Below are 25266 nucleotides of genomic sequence, written 5' to 3'. Positions count from 1 at the left end.
GTTTCTGTTCCTTTGTGTGGATGAAATGGTCATCACAACTGGGTTATCAGCTTTTTGACAAAAGAAAAAACAACCTGCTCTCCATTTTCCCTTCATGTTCTCCATAAAAGACAACAAAAATCTTCAGTAAATTCAGTATCCTCCAACATGGCTGGAATTGCTCTGATTAATTACATACTCTGGTTAATAGTGTCTGAACCACATAAGGAGTACCATCTTTCAAAGAATTAAGGTAAAATACACTTAGTGTATTAGTGATACAGGCCCATAATATCACCTTTCTTTGATTAGTCAGAAGGGGTTGGCTAATAAAGCCGTTAGGTAACAGGGGCATTTGGGTGGCTCGGTTGGTTGGTTGAGTGTCCGACTCAATTTTGGCTCATGATCTCACAGGTCATGATCTCACAGTTTGTGAGTTTGAGCCCCGCTGAGAGTGCAAAGCCTGGTTGGGATTCTCTTTCTCACCCTCTCTCTCTCTGCCCTTCTTGTGCTCTCTCATGCACACACACACTCTTTCTCTCAAATAAATAAACTTAAAAAACAAAGCATTAGACAACAGAGTTTACGTATCTATTATTGGCTGGTCGTGGAGCCAGTATTGTTACTGTATTTGTTAGTGACTGATTTTCTCATTAGAATACAAGAAAATGAAGCTTCACTTTGAGTTTGACATTTATGGTACAAAGTTCTGTGATTAGATAATTCTCTTTGTATAGGAGCTTTGGGGGCTCTTTATAATTCAGTGACTAATTTTTTCCTCCAGTGTCATTATTTTTGACCTTTTCATATCCTTCAATATTTAATAATAACTTTAAATACAAAGTCTAGCATTTTTATTGATCTGACAATGTTTTAGGGAAGGACCAAGATCTTGAACTTATGGCAAAAGACAAAAGGACGGAGATGGGGACCTCTGTTAGAGGAAGAGGAGGTGACAAAGACTTTGTGACAGAGAGGAAGGAATGGCTAATGGCTGAAACATTTCATGAGTTGCAGGCTGTGTCTTTCTATTGTATCTTTCTGTTGCCATTATTTTTTAAATTTTTATTTTATATTTTTTAAATGTTTGTTTATTTTTGAGAGAACACAGCAGGGGAGGGATAGAGGGGGACAGAGGATCTGAAGTGGGCTCTGTGGTGACAGTAGCGAGCCTGATGTGGGGCTCAAACTCACAAACCACGAGATCATTATCTGAGCCAAAGTTGGACGCTCAACTGACTGAGCCACCCAGGCACTCCTGCTGCCATTATTTTTTTAATCAAATTGTAGCTGGGGTCTGCATGATATATTTTCATTCTGAAAAAAGAAAAAGTTGAGAGAAACCAAGGCACAAAGTGAGTTATTCTTAAGGTTTAAAAGATCCCTGGTCGATCTAAAACCATGCTGTTGGCATGAAATAACCCATTTCACCCCATGTCTAGGCTGTCTGCACTCAGTCCCTGCTCCCAAAACAAAATACATACAACTTATTCTATTTTTTTGGTAGGGCAATTGTTGATTAATGAATCATCTTTCCTGTAATTTTTATTTTTTGTAGACTTAGTTTGGCTAGGTTCCCTGGCATTCCTGTTGAGGTATGTAATGGAAAATTTGACCTCACACTCTTTGCTTTTTTGTAACATCACAAAACACTGATAAAACAGGGCTACAAAAAGTAGCTTGGAGTTGAAGGGATGCAAAGAAAGAAAAAGCTCAGTGTGGAAAGGAACAAAGATACATTAAATCATCTGAAAAGTAAATATTTAGCTTCAAAGACATGAAGTTACATTTATCTTCAAGAACAGCTCATTTGTTACAGCTTAGGATGTTACAGTGTTTCCATCATAATTCTGCTTTTCTAAAGAGACTGTAAACCAGACAAAGAGCCATTCTCAAAATTAACTTGGAACATAGGCAGACCATTTTGGAGATCCTATAACTTTTTTCCCAAAATGGTGATTTAGGGTGGGATAGGCAGAATAAAGGTGTCAGTAAGTGATTTCTTGCATTTAGTTATATCTGAGTTGAAATAAAACTTTGGCAATCATCCTTCTGTGATCACATCCAATTGTCTATGGAAAATGTAACAGCTCACACAAAGTCAACTTTGGTAACAGTGAAACTTGGGATTTGCCAGCAGACATGCTTTAGGATAGGTCTTTCAGCAAAATTCATAGAGGAATGAGTGAAATGGTTATTAAAACTGTCTTCTGACTTTTTAAGATAATGAGACTATACTCTCTTCCCTAAGGCAAATAAATTACTTCTTTAAATGCATAATACAGATTTGAGGGGACACTTATCCAGCCACTGACAATATGACCTGAGAAAATACCAACTTGACTATGATGTCAAGAGACCCATACAACTCCCAGCACCAGCCTCTCAAAATGCCACAGCCCCCTGGTATAGAGGCATCCAATGAGGTGTTTCATGATAACACTGGGTGATGCTGTATATTGTCAACCTTTATAGTCCCCGTGGCTGTCAGAATGCATGTAAAGAATGTTCAGTTTATTAATCATCTAGATGTGCTGAAAAAAGGAAGGGGGAAAGGAGCATATGTGGAGAAGGTGGTACAAAACACTACTTAGTCACTACTCAGGCTGCTGGAAAAATGTACAGCTGTTTCTGGATGCTGCCTAAGTTCTTTCTAAAACCACTGTCACATCTGTGTATCTTCCCTATAAAAATGCACCGTTATTAACTGGAACCATATAAATAATTCTCAGTGGAGAGAGCTTTAATATACCACCTATGGGCTGGATGAGCAGTTTTAATTTGAATAATAATTATTTTCTTATTTTATAAAGAAGGAGTTAAACAGGAGAACCGTAAAATATGCAAATAAGCCACAAGAGAAGACTTTCTTTGTTGAATTTTATGTTGTAAGTGGTAACAGATGGTTACCTGTACCAGAGACTGTCTTAGGTTCCTACTTCTCACTGAGTTTGGCAGATGCAGGAAGAAAAAGGAGCATTCAGACAGCTTGGAGTGATTCTATTTATCCACTTATGAAATGCAGGTGGATGGAGAAAGAAAGCGTTAACTACAAAAGAGAACCATTAGGGAAAAAATTACTATGTGCCATTTAATATCCTGTTTAAGGGAAGTATGAGATCTTGGTGATATATTAAAATATCGACTCCAGGGAAGATGGTCTTTTAGATTCCATTGGATCTCTAAAAATTTCCTAGGACTTTCTTATTTGGTTTCTGGCTTTCCTGAGATACTCCTGGTATTCCACATATTAAAGGAATGCTAAATCTTAAACTATCTAATTTGAAAGAAGTATTATCCTCCCACTTCTCATGGGGTATTAAATAAAACTGGTATTTTGATAGAACTCCACTGAGATCAGCTTCATACTTTTCAGCTCTTTAATATTCTTATAGCAGGTGAGTCTTTTTTTTAAGTTGATTTATTTATTTTTGAGAGCGAGCGAGCGAGGATGAGGTGGGGACAGAGAGAGAGAGAGAGAGGGGGTGGGGGGAGAGAGAGAGAGAGAGAGAGAGAGAGAGAGAGAGAGAGGGAGAGAGAGAGAAAATCCCATGCAGGCTCCACACCATCAGCACAGAGCCCAGTGTGGGCCTTGATCCCACCAACTGTGAGATCATGACCTGAGCTGAAATCAAGAGTTGGACGCTTAACCAGCTGAGCCACCCAGGCACCCATAGTAGGTGAGTCATCTATTCATTCATAGGATGTACTCCTGTAACCAAGGACACTTAAGAAAAAATGTTGACAAATTCTTTGAGTTCAAATTAATAAGTGAACCAGACTGACTCAATCAGATAAAATGCATAATAGTTTTCATCATTACAGTGAAAGGTCTGGGAGCATCTTTGTGTTTATGAAATATCATTATAGAACAGTAATTTCTACAGCAATAAAACAGGGATAAAAGCATAATTTTCTATTTTTTTCTATATAAGCATTAAATTTAGGAGTTTTTCAATTGTATTAATGCGGAAATTAATGAACATGTTCCCCAACATCAAATTATCATCTCTTCAGGCAAACAATTTTGTGTGCATATATATCTTTTAGAGACATTTTATACATAGGCAGACAAATATGTGTATATTCTTTTTTAAAGAATTTTTTTTTACATGTATTTATTTTTGAGAGACAGAGAGACACAGTATGAGCAGGGGAGGAGCAGAGAGAGAGGGAGACACAGAATCCGAAGCAGGCTCCAGGCTCTGAGGTGTTAGCACAGAGCCCAATGAGGGGCTCGAACTCATGACCATGAGATCATGACCTGAGCCAAAGTCAGATGCTTAATTGACTGAGCCACCCAGGTGCCCCAAATATGTGTATATCCTTTAATCCTTTTATTATATGCAAATGGTAGCATTCAATATAGACTGTTTTGTACTGTGTTTTTTGGACTTAACAATATACTTTGGGGATCTTTCCATATCAATACATAGAGACCATCCAGTCTTTGTTTATGGAAACACTGTATTCCACCAGTATTAACTAGTACTGTGGAAGTACATTTAAGTTATTTCCAATATTTTGCCATTACAGATAGCATCTGTTGACTTTAAAATTATATGAAACTGGGGCACCTGGTTGGCTGAGTCAGTTGATGGTCCGACTTTGTCTCGGGTAGTCTTCTTGCGGTTCGTGAGTTCGAGCCCCACATGGGCTCACTCCTGGCAGCCTGTCAGTGCAGAGTCTGCTTTGGATCCTCTGTCCCCCTCTCTCTGCCCCTCCCCTGCTTGCGCTATTCCAAAAATAAATAAATATTACAAAAATAATACCAAACTATTTATTAAAAAAACAGATTTGACTGACCAGTTTTGCTTATTTCTCCTTCCTATGCCAATTCTCTGTGAGTAGCAAAATGGTAGAAAAAGGGAAGAAAAAGGAAAGATGCAGTCTCAGCTAATCAGCTTTTATTTTATTTATTTTTTTTTTTAAATTTTTTTTTTTCAACGTTTTTTATTTATTTTTGGGACAGAGAGAGACAGAGCATGAACGGGGGAGGGGCAGAGAGAGAGGGAGACACAGAATCGGAAACAGGCTCCAGGCTCCGAGCCATCAGCCCAGAGCCCGACGCGGGGCTCGAACTCACGGACCGCGAGATCGTGACCTGGCTGAAGTCGGACGCTTAACCGACTACGCCACCCAGGCGCCCCAGCTAATCAGCTTTTAGATAACTGAATATCTTCCTCTTTTTTGTGTGTGTGATTAGTAAAGCAATAATTTCTGGGTAGGCTCAAAATAATAGACTCATTACATCATTACTATTTTTATTATTCCTATAAAAGTTATATTTTAGTGAGAGGAAAAGAGGAAAAGGAAAAAAGCCCAAGAGGTACAGAGTTAGTTGGTGGAAGGAGCAGATCTAAAATCTGGTTTTGTTTAAAAAAAAAAATGTTTTTTTAAGGTTTATTTATTTTTGAGACAGAGAGAGACAGAGCATGAACAGGGGAGGGTCTGAGAGAGGGAGATACAGAATCTGAAACAGGCTCCAGGTTCTGAGCTGTCAGCACAGAGCCCGATGCGGGGCTCGAACTCATGGACCGCGAGATCATGACTGGAGCCGAAGTTGGCTGCTTAACCGACTGAGCCACCCAGGCGCCCCTAAAATCTGGTTTTATGTGGCCTGAAAAACTACTCACGTAATCAGAAGAGAGAAATCTGAAGTGGAGCCCCAGGTCTGCACAGGCCTTAATCTGTATGTTGAAGGAGACCACCATCATTTTCTGTGACAACATTTAAGCATGCACTCATACACAGCTCTATGTGAGAAGATTCCCAAAGCAAGCCAGATGGATACAGCGACTCTTACCAGGACAGAGATAAAGCAAATGCAAATTGAGATATACCTTAATTTACAAATGGGGGTTTGGTAAACTGTGTTTTAATGTTTATTAAATTTTTATAAATTGTATAATTTTACATGAAGATTTGTTGGGAGAAAACAATTTTATATTCCTTAGTTTACTTTTGGGTATGACCTTCAGATTTCTATATTTTCAGCTGGCTTTATTTAAAGTGAGAATAACTGTGGGGGCACCTGGATAACTCAGTGGGTTCAATGTCCGACTCTTGATTTCAGCCCAGATCATGATCTCACGATGGTTCGTGAGTTTTAACCTCACGTCGGGGTCCATGCTGACAGTGTGGAGCCTGCTTGGGATTCTCTCTCTCAACCCCCTTCCCCATCTCTTCCCCTGCCCTGCATGCTCTCTTTCTCTCTCAAAAATAAATAAATTTTTTTTAAAAAATCTTAAAAAAATAAAGTCAAGATAATTGTGTGTGTATGCACATGTGTATATTTGCTTTGTCTTATTACTTTAAATTTAATTTTGAAATAACTTCAAACTTGAGAAAATTTGCAAGAACAGCAAAAAAACTTTTCTATGCACTAGTGATTTACCAATTGTCAAAATTTTGCTACTTTTGTATTTTATTATATATATATATGTATATATATATACATATATATATGTATACGTATATATATATACATATATACGTATACATATATATATGTATATATATACCTCATTTGTTTTTCTAAACCATCTGATTAAGTTGTAGACATCTTTTGTCTCTAAATATTACCAATGTATAGTTCCTAAGAACAAAGATAATCACTTACCTAATGGCAGTGCAATGATCAAAATCAGGAAACTTACATAGTAACATTATTATTATTTAATCCATAACCTAACTCATATATTTCCAATTGTCCCAATAATGTTCTTTCTGCATTATATTTCCTAGTTCAGGATCCAGGATGACATACACATTTAGTTTTTACATCTCTCTGGTTTTCTTTAATCTGAAACAGCTCCTCAGCTTTCCTTTGTTTTTCTGGACGCTGCCATTTTTTAACACTATCTTTTAGTTTGGGTTTGTCTGATATTTCCTTAATATTAAATTAATTATGCATTTTGAGGGGCAAGAATATTGCAGATGTCTTTCTCAGTGCATAACATCAGAGGCACATGCTGTCATTTTGTTCGATTATTGGTGATGGTAATTTTGATCACTTGGTTCAGGTGTTACTACCAGGCCTCTCCCCTCTAACGTGACTATTTCCCATGGCTATTAATAAGTAATCTATGGAGAAATTCTCTGAGATGTATAAATACCCTATTCCTCACTAACTTTCACTTTCTAGTTTTAGCAACCATTGATACTTCTAGCCTGAATCAATGTAACCACAATGGTTGCAAATGATGATTTTCTAATCTAGCATTCATCCTCATTCATTAATTGCCATTCTACTGTAAAAAGAGCTTTTCCTTCTTATTCATGTAGAATCTATTTATTTATTGCCACTATGAACTCACTCACAGATTCTTATTTATTTTATTCTTTTAAAGTTTACTTATTTATTTTGAGAGAGTAAGCATGAGTTGGGGAGGGGCAGAGAAACGGAGAGAGAGAGAATTCCAAGCAGGCCCTGCACTGTTAGTACAGAGCCTGAAATGGGGCTTGAACCCACAAACCGTGAGATCACAAACACATGAACCTGAGCCAAAGTTCACAAGCTTAACCAACTGAACCACCCAGGAGCCCCAGATTCTTATTTTAATACGAGTTGTATTTCATTATTATTACTAGTTACTCTGTTGCTCAAATTGTACTACAGTTGGCCAGTGGGACTCCTTTCAAGCTGGTTCCTGGGTCCTTCTGACATGTCCCTATCATTTTTTTGAGCACTTCATAATATGCTGGCAGGAAAAGATGTTTCAAGGCTCATCTTGTTTTTCCTCCACCAGCCCTGAAGTCAGTCAGCCATTTGTTCAAGGAGTACTGTTTCCTTTTAGTAGGAAAAGAGATTCAGAAGCCAAAATCTTGGTGCCATATGTGCTCATTGCTACTGGGTGCCATTGCTTCAAGGCCCTTGTAATGAATGGAACTAGAAAATCTTTCATGCTTTAAAAAATTCTTCATAAAAATGGTCCCAGGGACTTATATCATAAAGTTATTCCTTTTATGTCAGGTTTTGCTATGTTGAGAACTGGTTCAGGTGTTTTAGCATTTGGGTCTATGTTACACTTGATTTATATTATAATTATATTGACTACTAAACATTATTACCCCAGATAGATTTGATAAAATCTCTGAGAAAAAAGGTCATATTTTATTTATTCATTTTAGCCTCAAAGCCCATCAACGCTCAAATCACATAATAGACAATCTTTGAAAATTATATGACATCTGGGATTTGCTTCCCAAGAATCCACCATGGGGGAAAGGAATATAGATGTAATAAAGATGGCCATGAGTTGATGACTCTGGTAGCTGTCACAGGGGTTCTTTTTTTCTCTACTTTTCTCTATATTTGAAATTTTGCATAATAATAATTTTTTTAAATATTTATTTTTGAGACAGAGACAGAGCATGAATGGGGGAGGGTCAGAGAGACAGGGAGACACAGAATCCGAAGCAGGCTCCAGGCTCTGAGCTGTCAGCACAGAGCCCAACGTGGGGCTCGAACTCACGGACTGTGAGATCATGACCTGAGCCAAAGTCAGATACTCAACCGACTGAGCCACCCAGGCGCTCTGATAATGAGATAATTTAAATGGTTATCAGGACAACATGGATCCTTCTCTAGGGCATTATGCTAAGTGAAATCAGTCAGACAGAAAAAGACAAATAGTATATAATCTCTCTTATATGTAGAATTTTAAAAAAACAAAACAAAACAAGCTCATATATACAGAGTGGTGGTTGCTAGAGGCTAGGGTGGGAGAAATGAGAGAAAGGGTGGAAAGGTTAAAAATACATACACACATATGTAAATAAATAAATAAATGCAGAAAGTTCAAATCTGTTCCTTAAACATAATAAGCACATGGAAATTTCAGTTGATGTTCATATTTTAATTTATTCTCACATACAAGTGGCTTGAGAATACTGCTCTAGTTCTATGTCAGGTTTTCCTAGATACCCTTGGCCTCAGACATAATGGAAAATTAATGACCATAATGCTACGCTGTTCTAAAATCTGTTTCTAGAAGCTCAGTCTTCTAGTTATTTTTTCTGGAATCCCAACAGATGACCCCAAATATAATAAGAAATTCCAATCTCTGGCTACCTTGTTCTAAGTACATGTGACAGGAATAGGGCAGGTTGTCATTCCCAGAAATACATACAATAATTCCTTTCCATCCTGTAGTAGCTAACAGAGTGGGGGAAATGTCCAACAAATTCACATTTATTCAGCATGATATTTTGATTAAGAGATTAATAGATGTTTAGCTCCTGAGTGAAAAGAATCCATGCTTTTTATAGGAAGGTTTCAATATATCCCTAGAATATGGGAGCAAGGACTAAAAATTATTCTGAAGAATATGGCCACGATCTTCCCTTGGCATTTCATTTCAATTTGGTTACCCTAAATTAAAAAATTCACTTTAACCCCATAAACATAACTGAGGCTTTACAAATGTTGTGATCATATAAAAATTCTCCTCTGACTTTATGGCTGTTAGAATAATTTTCCGGTTTACTTAAATCTCTCTAGTTTTATAAACATGTTTTTCTGAAGGAAGTTAATAACACTGTTGGTCCATATCCTTCTAGATATCATGGTCTAGAGCTGCACCTTCTAATAGGATAGTCATTGGTCATATGTGGTATTGAGCACTTGAAGTAGCACTTGCTGATTCACGTTAAGATATTCTCCAAGCATAGGGGCACCTGGGTGGCTTAGTTGGTTGAGCGTCTGACTTTGGCTCAGGTCATGATCTCGCAGTTTGTGAGTTTGAGCCCCGCGTCTGGCTCTGTGCTGACAGCTCAGAGCCTGGAGCCTGCTTTGGATTCTGTGTCTCCCTCTCAGTCTCTCAAATTAAATAAACATTAAAAAAATTTTTTTAAAAAGATATTCTCCAAGTATAAAATACACAGCAAAATTCAAAGAATAGAAAAAGAATATAATATGTCATTAACAGTTTTCTAGAATTGACTACATGTTGAAATTATAGTATTTTGATATAATAGATGAAATAAATATAATATTAAAATGGATAGAAAAGAAGAGATTATAAAATAGTTTTCTTGGAAAGCTATTACATAACAGTGATATGGAAAAAAAAAAAAAGAAACCATTTAAAGGCAACCAAGAAATATTCCCTTAACTGAATGAAACAAGTTTCTGCCTCCCCTATGGCAAAATTTCTTCATTGGTTTGGTGGCATGGAAAAAACTCATGGTACTTGGATTACCAGGAACCAGAGGGTTGTATAAGGTTCATGTGAATGCCTCTTCATTTAAAATTTAAGAAAAAAAATGCTTATAGAATGCTCATTTATTTATGAATTTAATTTTTCAATACATTTTGTCTAAGGGACTTGAAAATATCCATGGCTTTAACTGCCACACCACTAATCTAATCATCTTAGAAGCACTAACTTGAGACACACACACAAATCTGGATAGTCATTCTGAATATACACTTATGATATCAGAACAACTCCTAAAAAGTTAAATAAGATAAATAGGCCTTAAAGCTTCTTGGACAAAGACAAACCCCAGTATTTTGCTTAAGAAATATATGAAGATGACTTTCCTCAACAGCTGAAGTTGCTTTCTGATACTTAAATAACTGACAGTCACAATAAAAAAATGGCAAAGTACAAAGCTGCAGTCATTGAGATATCCTACTTTGGGGGAAAAACCCCACTTCAGACAGATATATTTACATGCACACACTACTCACAGATGACAATGGACATTCTCCTGAGGCTGTTTATTTAATAGAAAGTCTTGGCTTATAAAGCATGCCCCTCCTTCTCATTAGGAAAACTGACACTGATATTCTTTATCAACAGTATTTTAAGAAAGTCTTTTTTGAATTATGAGGGTTTCCCCACCATACATCTGAGCTCACTATCTTACCTAAGTAGTAGATATTTTCTGTCATGTTTAAAAAGCATGTGTCTGCTCAGTTTTACTGATAAGGAAATATGCTAAAGTGACCAAAAGCGGTCAATTTAGATGGGATTTAAGGCCCCAAATAATTGTTTCCATAATTTAGGCACCAGAAAGAATCTTTGGGATTACTGGATATAAATGACAACCTTTTAACTAATGTTGATTCCAAAGGTGCATTCCTTACTAATGCTAGTGTGAAAATGCTAGTGAATTCTTTTCTATTACATCTGGGCACAATCAGAATGCTAACATTCTGCAGCCTGTACATTATAAATAAATAACAGACCAAATAACTTCTTCCTGCTGCCATGTGCATATATTTTCTCCAGACAAGAAGTGGTGCATTAGCACATATTTGTCTTTTGGCTGCAGCCTTTTTTCTGAGTTCCTGGACATACTGGTGGGACAGTAAAAAAAAAAAAAAAAAAATCAATGTTGTGACCACCAGGAAATTATCTCTTGATGGAGCCTTGTGTCTGTAATCACGAGCATCCAGTCTTGCCAATTTCACTGGATGATGATGCAAATTTACTTTTTTCTTAAAATGTATTAATGAGTCATTAATGTAAGCAAAAGAAAGCATGGCAGGGTGAATAATAGCCACCATATTTCTTCAATCAAACATCCATACTTTGTGCCTGTTTGTGGTTTCAAAGATCTGGATTAAGTAACATGATTCACATCTGAAAAGGCTGCTAAAAACTGGATTTTGGTTATCATTCGGTCACACATAAAACAGCTACTTTTGCACTACATTCCCACATTTAGAAAAAAATGAAATTGCTTCCTCTGAGACAGGTATATTGCATACTTGACTTCTGAATCCTAAAAGCAATTCATGGAAAGAATAAAATTTAGATGGATAAGAACAGGGCTAAGTCACCTCATAATTCTCAATATATCAGGGATTTTCATTTAATTCTGATCTGTCAAAGAGGCACTTTCTGAAATTCATTAAGCTTTCCAGTTTTCCTGTGGACTATTTAGAATGCTCCTATCCTAATATTTGCTTTCTATATTATGGGGTAAGAATTTAGGGTAGGGCAGCTGAGGGGCAGTAAAGGTTTTGGTGTAGGTAAGTTACCATTAGAGCTCAACTTAGGAATTTAGGTCTTGTAGACAGTGTTTGCTGTGGAAGTTTTACAAGTATTAGTCATGACCTTCAAGCAGATAACAGCAAGCTCTGTGATTTTCAAAGGGGATGTGGGAATGAGGGTTTTGATGGAAGCTTTCCAGAGCTGCAGCTGCTGTACTTGTGGGTTTTTCATTGGTTGTCACTTGATAGAGGTAGGGCGGGAGGAACAATTCTTTGAGGGCAAGTTCAGACAGCGAATAGTTCAAGGCTGCAGGCTGCCTAGAAACTGCAAGCAATGAATGGACACACAAACCGCAAATATTAAAAGACACAATTGGTGTGAGTTTTCACGGTTTTAGGGTACTGAAATTATTCTGTTACTGTACAATAACCACACAGAGTAAAATGAACATAAAGTATGGATAGTCAGCAACATACTTGAGGATGGGTTTTCCAAATTCGGTTTTGTTTTGTTTTGCTAACATTTCTTACCATGGCAATGGTACAGTGGAGACAGCATAAACTTTCATGTCAGGGAGACATAGGTTTGGCCCTGCTACTTTGTGTGTATGTGACTAGGCCTCAATATCATCTTCAAGGAGAATAATAGCGACCTTGCAGGGCTGCTGTGGGAATGAATGGGATTATAGATGTTAGGTGGCAGCAGATAGTGGCTGTTCAAAAAATGTTTATTATATTATCATTATCATAATAATTAAGACTCCTTTGTTATAAGTAACCACACTACCAGTTATGCAATTATTATAGGTGAGTTGACCTACGAAACAACAAAAGCTTTATTCAACTGCATGTAAATCATTCACACTGTTTTAATAAATGGCCCTTTATGATTTTGAGTTTATGGGAGTTTAAAAATTTTACCAATATAGCTTTTATGTCTTAAAAACAGATTTTTATGGGTTCTTTCACCACGCAGAAGACATATTCTATGAGAGCTTTACAACGACATGAAATAGTTTGTGCTAAGGAGGAATATGGCTAACTGCCTCCTCCCTGATTCAGACAAGCTTCTCAATGATTCACTGATAACGAAAACCACCAGCTGCCATTACTAATAAAATGTCCTATTGGTTCTGCATACCATATGGGAAACTCCAAGTCACATGTCCTTTTCTAATTTTTGCTTTTCTTCTCAAAGGCCAGCTAAAACCTGCCTTTCATAAATTTTAGGACAGTAAATCAAAATAGAGAATGTGGAATTTGACCTAGTACCAACTCAGCTTACCTAAAATAGAATCAAGAGTCAGGGCATCATCCATCTACTCTCCCTGCATACACATACCCATCAGTCATTTCCCCTACCACATTTAAATCATCTGTCCTCAGGTATCATATTCTGTGTCTTCACGTTTTAACACCTATGGTCTTCTCAGATTTATTCCTCTAGGGCAGGGGTTAGCACACTATGGCCAGTGGGTCAAAATGTGGTCTACAGTCTATTTTTGTATAGCCCATGAGAATTATTTTTACATTTTTAAAGAGTTGGGAAAAAAAATAAAAATTAGAGTAATTTTTCATGATACATGAGAAATAAAATTTAAATTTCAGTGCTCATAGTTTTATGAGAACACAGCCCTGTTCATTTGTTCATGTATTTCCTATGGCTGCTTTTGTGTTATAATGATAGAGCTGACTAGCTGCTATAGAGACCGCAAGGCTGGCAAAGCCTAAAATATTTACTATCTGACCTTTTACAGAAGTTTGTCAACACTGTCCTAGGGGGTCTTTCTCTTAGGATAAAATAAGGCAAATACACAAAAGATACACTGCCTAATCTCTCTATCGAGCCAGCTTTGGAAAGGAAAGAACCCAGTTTGGCTTTTCAGTAGGGGTGGAATGAGACCATAAAAGAAAGTTAATTCACACAGGATATAGGAGAAGTGGGTCTCAGGTTTTGTTTTTATGTTGGTTCTAGTCCTGTAACGTGGCTTCTCTCTTGTTGGGCTTTCAGTTTCCTTCATGTTTGAAAAAAAGGCTCCTTCACTGCCTTAACTGGATCACTATTATAATACATGAAACCCTCCTGCCATCTCCGCCCTTACTCCACGTCCCAAATCAATCCAGGGCCAGTGCAAACGAGGGGAATGAGGATACTGGAAACTTTCCCATAGGACTTCAGGATGAAGTGTGAAACCCAGTTTTAACCTTTGGAGATGGGTCCCCAGTGTGACCACATATCTACTATAATAAATAATTCATCCTAGTCTCCACTGGAGAAATGGGGTACCTTAAGGCATATGAGACTGAATCACTTGTTTTCTGGAAATTCCCTATTATAAATATGACTGTTAAGCACATAGTTTAAAACTGTTTTTTTGTCTGGTACATTACCTTTTAAATTATAGCAGAAAAAAATAAGCTCTAAAATTGGACAATGGGTGGAGATGGGATGGACCAAGAGATAATTTTCAAAATACAGTAGTATGCAGAGATTTTCTATGCACACAGATATTACCAGTTGGCAAATAAGTTTCTTTCTTTCTTTCTTTTTTTTTTTAGAGAGAGAGAGAGACAGCCCATGAACATGGGAGAGGGGCAAGGGGAGAGAGAATCTTTTTTTTCTTTTTTTAAATTAATTGATTTATTTTGAGAGAGAGAATGACAGCACGAGTGAGCAAGGGAGAGGCAAAGAGACAGGGAAAGAGAGAGAATACCAAGAAGGCTCCATGCTTTCAGCACGGAGTCTGTCTTGGGGCTCAGTATCACAAACCAAACTGTGAGATCGTGACCTGAGCCAAAATTAAGAGTCAGATGCTTAACTGACTGAGCTACCCAGGTGCCACAAGAGAGAGAATCTTAAGCAGGTTCCATGTTCAGGCAGAGCCTGATGCAGGGCTTGATAGATCCAACAACCCTGGGATCATGACCTGAGCTGAAATTGAGAGTTGGACGCTTAACTGACTGAGCCATACCAGTATTGCAGCAAATACATGTCTAATTAGAGTTACTATCTCATGCATTTAATAATGTAATACTAACCTATAAATTCTCATTTCTCAGCTAACAATAGGCTATATATAATTGCACAGTAAAGAAATTTTATCATGATTTACATTAAAAATAATTTAGCCCTTACTGGGTTGCAGATTAACCAAATACTTTTAACATTCCGAGTCCTTGCTGTATAGTAGGAAAGCTGACTGATTTCGATATCATGGATCTCCCTTTCACTATGTAGCTAATTTGTATTTGTGTGGTCATGGAAGACTAGTTATTGGGTTTCTGTCTAGTGTAGAAGGTTAAATTGCCTATGGGTACAATGATTACTCATCATTCTAAGAGGTGAACAGAGCTTGGAGTCTTGGCCTGCTTTTTGGTCATACTGAATTACTAATGCACCTTTGGAACAGGTGTTCTCAGAGGGAAAACAGGTTCTGAGAAAAGACTAGAGTGGATAACACATGCATGAATGAGAGTGAACAGTAATTTTTGTAAGTAGAGAGGACAAATAGCTGATTACAACTGTAATGAAAGGCATCCAAACTCATTAAAATTAGAGCTGGTAAAACCCTTAGAGAACTCTTGAGTACAAGTTTCCTTCATGGAAAATCAGCATGCATGTCAGGTAGCCATTGTACAGCTTTTGCCTGGTCACTCACTCATTTCTGGTGGCAGAGAGCTCCCTTCTTCACCCAGGCCAGCTTACTCCATTGTGGTACAACTCCAATGACTACAGTCAAAAAAATGCCCAAGAAAGTATGGAAAAGAATATTTAGCTAGAAAATAGGAGTTCCAAATCCCAACTCAGTCCTACATTAATTCTAGTTGTGTGACATTGAAAAAGTCTTTGGTATCCTCTGGGCTCAGTTTCCTCATCTGTAAAATAGGGTCTCTACGGTCCTTTCCAGTTCTGACTTTTCTTCTTCTCCTCCTCCTCCTCCTCCTCCTTCTTTTTTTTTAAGATTTTATTTTTAAGTAATTTTCACACCCAACATGGGACTTGAACTCATAGCCCTGAGATCAAGAGTCTCATGCTCTCCCAACTGAGCCAGCCAGGTGTCCCTGAATTTCTCTACTTCTATAATTTCCACTTAATGCTACTGAAAATCGGTTGTGAGAAAGCTGCAAAGAGTTGTGAAGTTTTTCTTCTTACAAATTCTCACTTATGTCACAGTGTACTGCCTCTGAATGTTCCAGGACTTTCTAAACTTAGACCTAACACTTGGTCTTTACCTCAGCTTTCCAGATTACTTATAGCTTGATTATGTTGGGCTATTCATATATCAAATATTATCATGTCCCAGAATCTGCCTATTTAGTCACCAGATGGCCAAGGTCAAGCTACAAAATCCCTCTAAGTGGCTCAGTTTGGATTGCCCAATTCTGGGCAAATCTCAGTAATGTTTTACTGTTCTCGTATGCTGAACTAAAAAAGCCTTGCTCTATCTTCTACAGAATGTTAGTAAACTGCTCAACATTTGATTCCTTTTTATGATTAGAATACATAGGCCAGAATAAACCATGAGCTCAAGGACAAGTTACACCTATCATAAAAACTGCAATTAGTGTACCTTTGGTATAGTCTAAGTATATATAATTATTTTTTTAGAAGCAAATGCTATACATTTCAATGTGATAGTAACTTGGCAAAGTTGCAAATGCAACAGTAAAATGAATGACCATTTAGCATTTAATGTATGTAACTAAAGTGGATACAATTAAAAAGACTGAATGTCCCTGGGGAACATTACTTTATTAAACAGTCCTCATAACCAAAATCTGTAGTGTTATGTAACTAAAACAAAACTTATTTCCTGTACAAATAAATACATTTAGTTATTTTATTAAGATATTTTAAAATAAACTTACATTTTAGTTTTAAATATGAAAATAAACTAGTTTTTTCCCAGTCATTTAAGCACCTCTAACCCCCCACTTTTTTTAACAAAAGGAAGGCAGTCTGGGTGCTGAAATAACTGCTAACAAAAGACTGACTTGGTTGAAGAACATCCCCAGGATGTATATATGTCAGACTTGAGTAAAAAATTATATGAAAAAAATTACCACTACAAATAGTTCATAGTAATGATTCCTGAGTCTTCCATTGGATTTTAATAACATCCAAACTCCTTACCTTGGTCTGAAACATTTGGCCCTGTTTACCCCTCCAACGTCTTTTCCTACCACTTTCCCCCCTTTCTCACTACTCTAGTTTCACTTGCTCTTTTCCAAGGTGGACAGGTTTTTTCCACCTGAGTGTCTTTACATATGCTTTTCTCTCTCCTTGTATGCTCTTCCTCTTCCTCATTGCTTATCTAACTCTAAACCCTGTGTTGGGGAGAAAGCAAATCATACTGTTTAAAGGTTTCCTACTTTTCAGAGGTTTAGAAGTTCGCTCAGGAGGCTGAACTAATTTAAATAACATTTTCCATATTCAAAACATCAATATACTGGAAAAACTGTGTTGTGGCATAAAACAATAAGCATACACTAAAGTTCAGCAGAGTGAAGTAGAAGGAGCCAGTGTGTAGGAGTGGAGTGGAAGAGTTCTTCAATGGTTTCCTGAGCAGGGCAGGTGTAATGATGCAGCCACGTGCTTGTCTCCAAGCTGCTAGGTACAGCTGGGGAGGTGCTTACTCTTCTTTTTGACCCTAGGTCAAAGAGGGTATAGGATGGATTTGGCCCATTGAAGAGTTCTGTTCAGTCCAAAGTTGAAAAATTGTTTTTTTTTTTAATGATTTATTTATTAAGTATTTATTGAGCACCTACTATGTGTGAGGCACATTTCTAGATTCTAAGTATATACAGCAATGAAGAAATATACAAAAACATTTGGAACCTATATTATAATGTGGAAGATAGGTAGCAAACAAGAAAAATATGTAGCATATAAGATTTTGGTATGTGGTGAACAGAAAACAAAGTCGAGAAGGGCAGAGGAAGGGTAGTGTATGCATGTGTGTATGGCTACCAGCTTAGATAGTGTGGCTAAGGAAGGCCTCATGGAGAAGATGACATTTGAGCAAGGGGTTGAAGGGGGTGATTGGGTCTTAGAGATACCTGAGAAAGATCATTCCTAGCAAGGGAAGAGCAAAGGCAAGCGTCATGATGAAGAAATGAACAGGTGAATCCAAGGAACAGACAGGAGGCCACTGTGGCTGCAGAGATGAGGTCAGAGGGCCTTTATGGGACATTGGGAAGACTTTGGACTTTGCTGAGTGAGATGGGAAGCCTTTGGAGGGTTATGAAAAGAGGAGCAACACGAACTGGCTTATGCTTCAATAATATCCCTCTGACTGCAGGAGAGAAAGCATGGAAGGGAGACCAACTGGGAAGCTACTGCAGCAATCCTGGAGAGAGAGAACAGTGGTTTGGGCTATAGTAGCACAAAAGAGATCTGTAAAAAGTGATCAGATTCTGAATATATATGAATATATATGGAGGGTAGATCCAAAAGGATTTCCAGATGGACTAGATGTAGGTTTTGAAAGGAAGAGATCAGTCAAGGGCAACTCCAAGGTTTATAGTTTCACGTGTAAGAAAGAAGTTGCTAACATTTAAAATCAGGAGACTTAATAACCGAGACTTCCAGCTTCTCCTAAAACACTAGAAGATATGGTCAAATGTATACTTGTATTTTTCACAAGACAAAAATCAGCTGGAGATGGGAAGCAGCTTCCCCCTGGAGATAGGACACTGGCCCTTTGGAGCGCTCTCCCTGCTGTCTTATACCTGGCCTTTTAGGTAGTAGACAGCTGTCTATCACTGCTGCCTGATTGCCATAGGGCAGCTTGAGTTTAAGACCCCTGCCCAAAGTTCTCTCATAAATTCACTGTCTTACAATACAACATACACATACCCATAAATTCTGACTAAAGAAAGGAGGGTTTTGACAAAGTATTTGTTTCTAAACGAGTATAATAAGGGCACCTATTATTCTAGTTTTTCCCTCCATAGTGATTTGACAACAACCTGAGACAGAGGTCCACCCTCTGTCCTCCTTCTCAGTGAAAAGAGAAACCCTAGAAGAAAACCCCCTTCTGCATATTCTGACTTCATCAGGTCTAAATCCCACTCACTTGACAGTCTGTGTCCCCACTGCCCAATAGTGACGTATGGCACCTGGACCATATCGAGTCCAGCACCATTTCTCTCTATACCCATGATCTGTAAACAAGGGTGCTCTGAGATCTAAGTCGGTACCAAGGGACACTGGCTCCAGGCTGGTGGTATCACCAGCAAGATCGGTGACTGGCAAATTACTTCTTTTCTCTGGGCTTCTGTTCCCCATCAACCAAGAATGGAATTGGACTATAGTAAGGTTTCTCCAGATCTAATGTGTGAACAATTACCTTGCTCTAGGTGGTTATTCAGCTTCACTTACATAAGGCTCATTGGCTTAGAATAAAGTGCTTGGTAATATTATCCCTGTAGAAGATCTGTTTCCCTTCAGCAAATAAAAATAATGTATACCCAAATATCTTTTCTGTTGTCTGTAAGGAGCTCAGTTAAATGCAATGTTCAATAATAACAAAACTTTTTACGTCAGGGATTTAAGTATAGCATTTCCCCCCTTCTTTCATATTCATCCTAATGGTTTTGATTTTATTTTTAACTGCCCAGTTGTAGGTGTATTTTGACTCTAAACAACATCAAATATTTTCTGAAAGGGGGTGAGGCAAGAGGTAAGCACTGGACGGATGGGGCAAGATAAGGAAAGTGATTAAAAAAATCTTTCCAACTTGATACTAGAAAAGTCAGCACATATGGTTTGTGAAAGAGATCATATAAATATAAACCTTACAGTGCTGCCTCAACCTAAAAGCGACTTTGTCTGAGGTCCACACCCTTTAACAATTTGTTTTTAGAGGGACAAAAGCAGCTATGAACAGTATGGGGCTGTGGATGGATAAGGAGGACAAGGCCTACTGAAAAATTCTTCCATGCAGCATCTCTCTTTCTTATTAATTATGGTCATTTAAAGACAAAAGTGATAGATTTCATAACCTACATTAACTCCTTCTAATAAAGAAGGATCAGTTTTGATATCAAGAGGAATTTAAAGACAGACGTGCGTTAATTAGTAACATAAAAACTATGGATAAAGTATCTCTATATATTTGCATTCATAAAGGGCCAGGGTATCAGTGCTCCTCTGGTACCATAGGAAAACTCTGGCTTGAGAGTGAGGACACCCAGCTTGGCTACCAACCGGTCTGACAACCTTGGGCAAGTCATGTAACCACCCTGGGTCTCATTTGCAAAATGAAGAAAATGATGAGAGTACAGATTCAGAAGTTCTCGTAACTGAGCTCCACCTACCCAATTCTGTCCTTTTGTTTAGCTCAGGACTGAGCCCACACATACTGAATCCTAGAGGCCAGAAGGCTATTCTCTAGTGTGCACCATGCACTTCTTCCAACTGCTTCAATTATGTTTGTTCCCAAACCTGTTTATGCCCGTTGGACTTGTTATTGTAATCATATAATTTAATCAAATACTATATAGAGTGATGAAATATGACAGTGAAAGGCAGGAGTTGTTTGCATGTAAAAACATTGAGCAGTTTGAGAAGAACTGATAAATGCAAAACCCTTAAAACAGCTATCAAGGCAGGTACAAGTTAGATAAAGTCTAAAAAGAATGGAAAATAAATTGTTGAAATCTAGAAAGATTCCTTCTAACGTCTTAATGCTACTTTAACAACGTTGAAAACCATAGAAAATGCAATCATTAAGGTATAATTAATGCAAGAAAAATGTTAGGAAATTATAATCAGCAGACCTATAATCAAAGAAAAGGCCTTGGCCCCACATCAAGGCTTCTACTGTAATGGGAGGGAAGTGAGAACCACAGTAAAATGTCACAGAGGCCCCATGCTCTTATTTAAAACCAGATGAAACAGGCAATGATGACACTGAAAGAACTTCCCAGGAAGAAGCTAGGGAAGGAGAGGGAAAGTGGAGGATGGGGTTAGGGTTGTGGGAAGGACAGGCAGACAGACACACAGATATCACTTTTGACAGTCTGGCTTGCCCCTGCCAGTCTATCAGCAGAAGGGAGAATGAATCCATTTCTGCGGAGGATTACAGGCTGGTCTCAAAGTTCCTAAGAGGTAAACGTTTCTTTAACTACTAGAGTTAGTAGTTAAACTCTGCCCCTGCCTCCTCAGAGTGTGTGTGTGTGTGTGTGTGTGTGTGTGTATGTATATGTATACATACATACACACACACACACACACACACATATACACATATATGTATTATATACACAATTGACAAATTGTTTAATGAGTAATAGTATATGTTGAATTTACCTGGGCAAAAGACATTGAAAATGAGAACACAGGATGCTCTGATTCCGTGAGAGTAAGACATACAGAGCATGAATAGTCCCAGGTAGAAATAATAGTTTTCAATGGCAAGACCAGGCCTGTAATTTTCTGCAGCACACCATGACATCATGGTTTATATGAGGCCAACTCCATAAATCAAGCTTTACCTAATTAAAGATTCTTCTGGAGATCTACATTATTAGAGCAAATAATTAAAACTGCCTAGGCAATAATACAAGCCAGATCTGTTTACAAAAGTGTTCTCCCTACCCCCAACTCTTTTAGTCTCACTACCACTTAAAGATCTTTCACATTTAGTAAATTATAGACTTAGAGCATTTCTTTTAGTCTGACTTCACTTTCAAGGAATTCTTCAATTAACTTTACGTTGCTTTAAGCTGTTCATCCAACGAGAAAACAATCTGTGGTTTCTGACTCCTTCGCGTGCCAATGGCTGCCATCCATGTTTGACTTTCAGACACACTGTCTCTTGAGAGCCAGGCTCTGTTTTCATAAAACCAGCCAGTTGTCATAGCATTTTGACAAGCACTATAGAAAACAAGGAACAATACTCCGTGGTGGCTAAACTGAATTACCACTGCAAGGGTGACACCGCACTGGGGCGTACATGACACCCACACCCAGCCGCCTGGCCTGAGCCAGAAGGTAACACATAGTCCACTTTCATCTGTGACCTTTCCATTTTCAGGCACCATCTCTTCACCACCAATTCCTTTCTTTCCCCCTGCCCTCTTTTTCCCAAATGGCTAAAACACCCACAACTCGTGGAAAGGTGTGGCTACTCTTAACAACAGGCAAAAATGCCAGTGAAAATCTAGGAAGCCAGAGATTACACTGCCTTTGCAACGGTTACAGTGCATCTAGTATCAGATCTTCAGCCAAATACAGTGTAATGAAAAAGCATGAGCTCAGAGGTGGGACCTCAGTTCAAAACCGAACTTTCTCAGAATCTGGTGTAGCACCTCAGTTCTCTGCTTCTTCAGGCTCACGCACTGATTTCTGAAGAAGTGCAAATAATAACGGGGCAGTGGAAAATAACAATGAGAATTAATGGTGGAAATGAATGATGCGTTTGGATGAAATATATTTTTAGATTTTCTATCTATTATCCCTGGGTCAGACAGAATGGAATTTCTCTCCCTTTCCTTTCACCTTTGCTTAGCCAGTTTCTGAGTGTCCCTCACCTAAGTCCATCCTGTGGAAGCACCTGTGAACTCAACAGAACAATAAACTGAGAATGATATTTTGAAGGCCTCTTGGATACTCAAGCCCCAATATAAAATGCATATGCAGGTTTTCAAAATTCATGCTTATTGCTATTCCTGTTATGGGTGTGCAACTGTTGAAAACACAGGCCTTTCCAAAGCAATGGAATGAACACTGGCAAAGCCATGGCATAAGCATGCAGGCAGAGCTAGGGGAACTAGAACGAATGCACAGGCTGGGTGAGCCCAAAGGCTGACAGTGGACTTGGCACTGGTTCAATATGGGCTGGCAATGAAAGGGGGACCAATGGAAGACCTGCTCTTAGAACAGAACTGTGCCTTGACTCCCCTCTTAATGCTGGTACTGCACCTGAATCAAAAGATCTATAGGATTCTTGAGAGATCCAAAGTTACTCTAATATCATTCTTTTCCCTTGATCTTCCTCTCTATTTTATTTAAAATACCTATATGGATTTGATTATATGCTTTGTTCCCAAGCTATTGCACATTTTATGTGGAAAAAGAAAATAGTATTACTATGTTTATCTTGTGTCTCCTCCCTTCTTCTCTCCCGTCCTTTTTCATTCTCTGTCTCAGACAGACAGACAGACAGACAGACAGGCACATACACGGGTATAGCATGCAGGCTATTCTTCCTTCTCCATTAAAAAGATCAGAATTTCATAAAGTATCGTTCTTTCTTTAAACTGCACATCACTGTTTACACCGACCTATCTTTATGTCTATTCTCAGACTTAAAAAAGACTAGCAACCAAGATACGTAATATAAAATTTACTAATTTCTTCAAAACATTGCTTTATGGAGGGCCATAATGGGGTCATAATGCTGATCTTGCTTCCAACTCAGAGCTCAAGACGGCTCTTCTGCTGCCTCTTTGTTCTCTCTGGGCCTTAGATTCTCTGAATAAAACAAAATGTTATAGAAATTTTCTCTCCAATGAGGCAGTTTTGAAATTCTGGGAGGAGTTCTTTCTCTCCTGAAGCTTTTTGCATAATCCTGTGTACTATTAGTTTATTTCTTGATGTATAGGTAGTAAAGATGCCTAAGTTGGAAGGAAACAAGGAACCAAGAAGAATATAGTTGAGGACACAAAAACTTAAGTTTCACTTCTTAGCAACTCCAAAGAATGAGCTTACTATGTATAATGAGAGTTCTGGAATGTGTCACCAGAAACGCAAGTGCTTTTAACAGTTTGTTTGATGCCCAGAATGGCAGTGACACTGAAATGACTATGTTCTCTAATTTTCTGGTGAGAATGGCAAGCTGGGGAATCCTGCATTAGGATTTGAGGTCTAGGCAATGAAGAAAGGTCAAAATTATTCATTATTAAAAAAAAAAGCCCTTTTTTAAAAAAGATTTTTTTAAAGTAATCTCCACATCCAGTGTAGACCTCGAACTCATGACCCTGAGATCAAGAGTCTTATGCTCTACTGACTAAGCCAGCCAGCCTGCCCTAAAATAGTTCTTAGTAATAAGTAAATAGCAACATGCTTACTGGCTTTGTAAACTTTAAATTAAATCATTAGAAATAAATGTTTTAAAAAACTTTAAGACTATTTGAAAACATATTATCAGTCATTATTAATTTTTAACCTGCTGTTCCTTCTGGTGAGAGTAGCATCAGAAAGGCTACCTTCCTGTCAATTTATAGCTCTGTCTTTTAGGCCTTGGCAAAAGATTGTACCCTATCTGTAGCCCTCAGAGAAGAACAGCCCAGAGCAATGCTGGATCTCATGTGATCTATTTCAGACCTTCAAAATACCTAGAACCTAATGAATTGATTGTTTCTAAGCCCATAGCATCTATCGTCTTTTGGAAGTTCAGTGATTACAGAGAGAATATTTTGGTTTTCTAGCGTAAACTTGTACAGATTTTGAACTTGGGGAACTTACAGCTTCTGGCTGTAAACTTGTCTTCTACTAAGAAACCACAGCACTAGACCATAAGTGAGAGGATCCAGCTTTTAGGAAATCTGCAACTGATTTATTTGCAGAATAACAAAGTGAATTGCAAAGAATGACATGAAATAGAAAATGGTGTGGGAGTAATAAAATATATGAAGATACAAAGGTTTTAAAAGATTGCAAGGAAATGAAGACATTAAATGCCACAAAATTTTAGAAAACAAAATTATAAGGTATATGATATGCCAGAAAAATTGTTGATTATAGTAAGGCTTTCCAGGGAGTAAAAAAACTTGCATGGCTAATTTCCCGAGTGATTACTGAATCAGAGATATTAATTAGAAAATAAAATTGCAGACGTGCCTGGGTGGCTCAGTTGGTTGGGCATCCGATTCTTGGTTTCAGCTCAGGTCATGATCTCATGGTTCATGGGGTTGGGCCCTGCATCGGGCTTTGCGCTGACAGTGTGGAGCCTGTTTGGAATGCTCCCTCTCCCTCTCTCTCTCTGCCCCTCCCTTCTGCCCCCCCCCCCCACTCACTATCTCAAATAAATAAGTTAAAAAAAAGAAAGAAAATAAAACTGCATATAATATATAGAGATTTCAAGTCAGTTTTCTTGTGCCACACTCCTCCTAACCTCAATCTCATGGTAGCCACTTCCTCTAAAAAACAAAGAACTACTGCAGCTTTCCAGAATTCTCTTCCATAAATTCCAGGTGAATAAAAAAAATTAAATGAAAATAAGCCATGAAGTTAGATGACAATATAAGGAAAATTCTTATTCCTTAATGTTGTGATAACAGCTTGAAGGAAAGATTATAGAGTGAATCACACTCTTAGGAAAAGATAC

General features: G+C 38.0%; 2 protein-coding genes and 1 non-coding gene across 5 annotated transcripts in view; 1 reads left to right on the top strand and 2 right to left on the bottom strand.

The window, feature by feature from the left end:
• The window catches only part of CMSS1 (cms1 ribosomal small subunit homolog), a 383687-nt gene that overhangs the window by 144460 nt on the left and 213961 nt on the right, over positions 1-25266 (bottom strand). The gene's annotated exons all lie outside the window — the stretch shown is intronic.
• Positions 1-25266, top strand: part of FILIP1L (filamin A interacting protein 1 like) — a 305075-nt gene that overhangs the window by 71774 nt on the left and 208035 nt on the right. The gene's annotated exons all lie outside the window — the stretch shown is intronic.
• On the bottom strand, positions 15915-15987 carry TRNAK-CUU (transfer RNA lysine (anticodon CUU)). The gene has a single exon. It is a non-coding gene; the product is annotated as a tRNA-Lys (tRNA).

The sequence above is a fragment of the Panthera onca genome, chromosome C2 (genome assembly GCF_046562875.1).
Source record: "Panthera onca isolate mPanOnc1 chromosome C2, mPanOnc1 haplotype 2, whole genome shotgun sequence".
In the NCBI taxonomy this organism is placed as follows: Eukaryota; Metazoa; Chordata; class Mammalia; order Carnivora; family Felidae; genus Panthera; species Panthera onca.
This window is presented reverse-complemented; position numbering and strand designations above follow the sequence as displayed.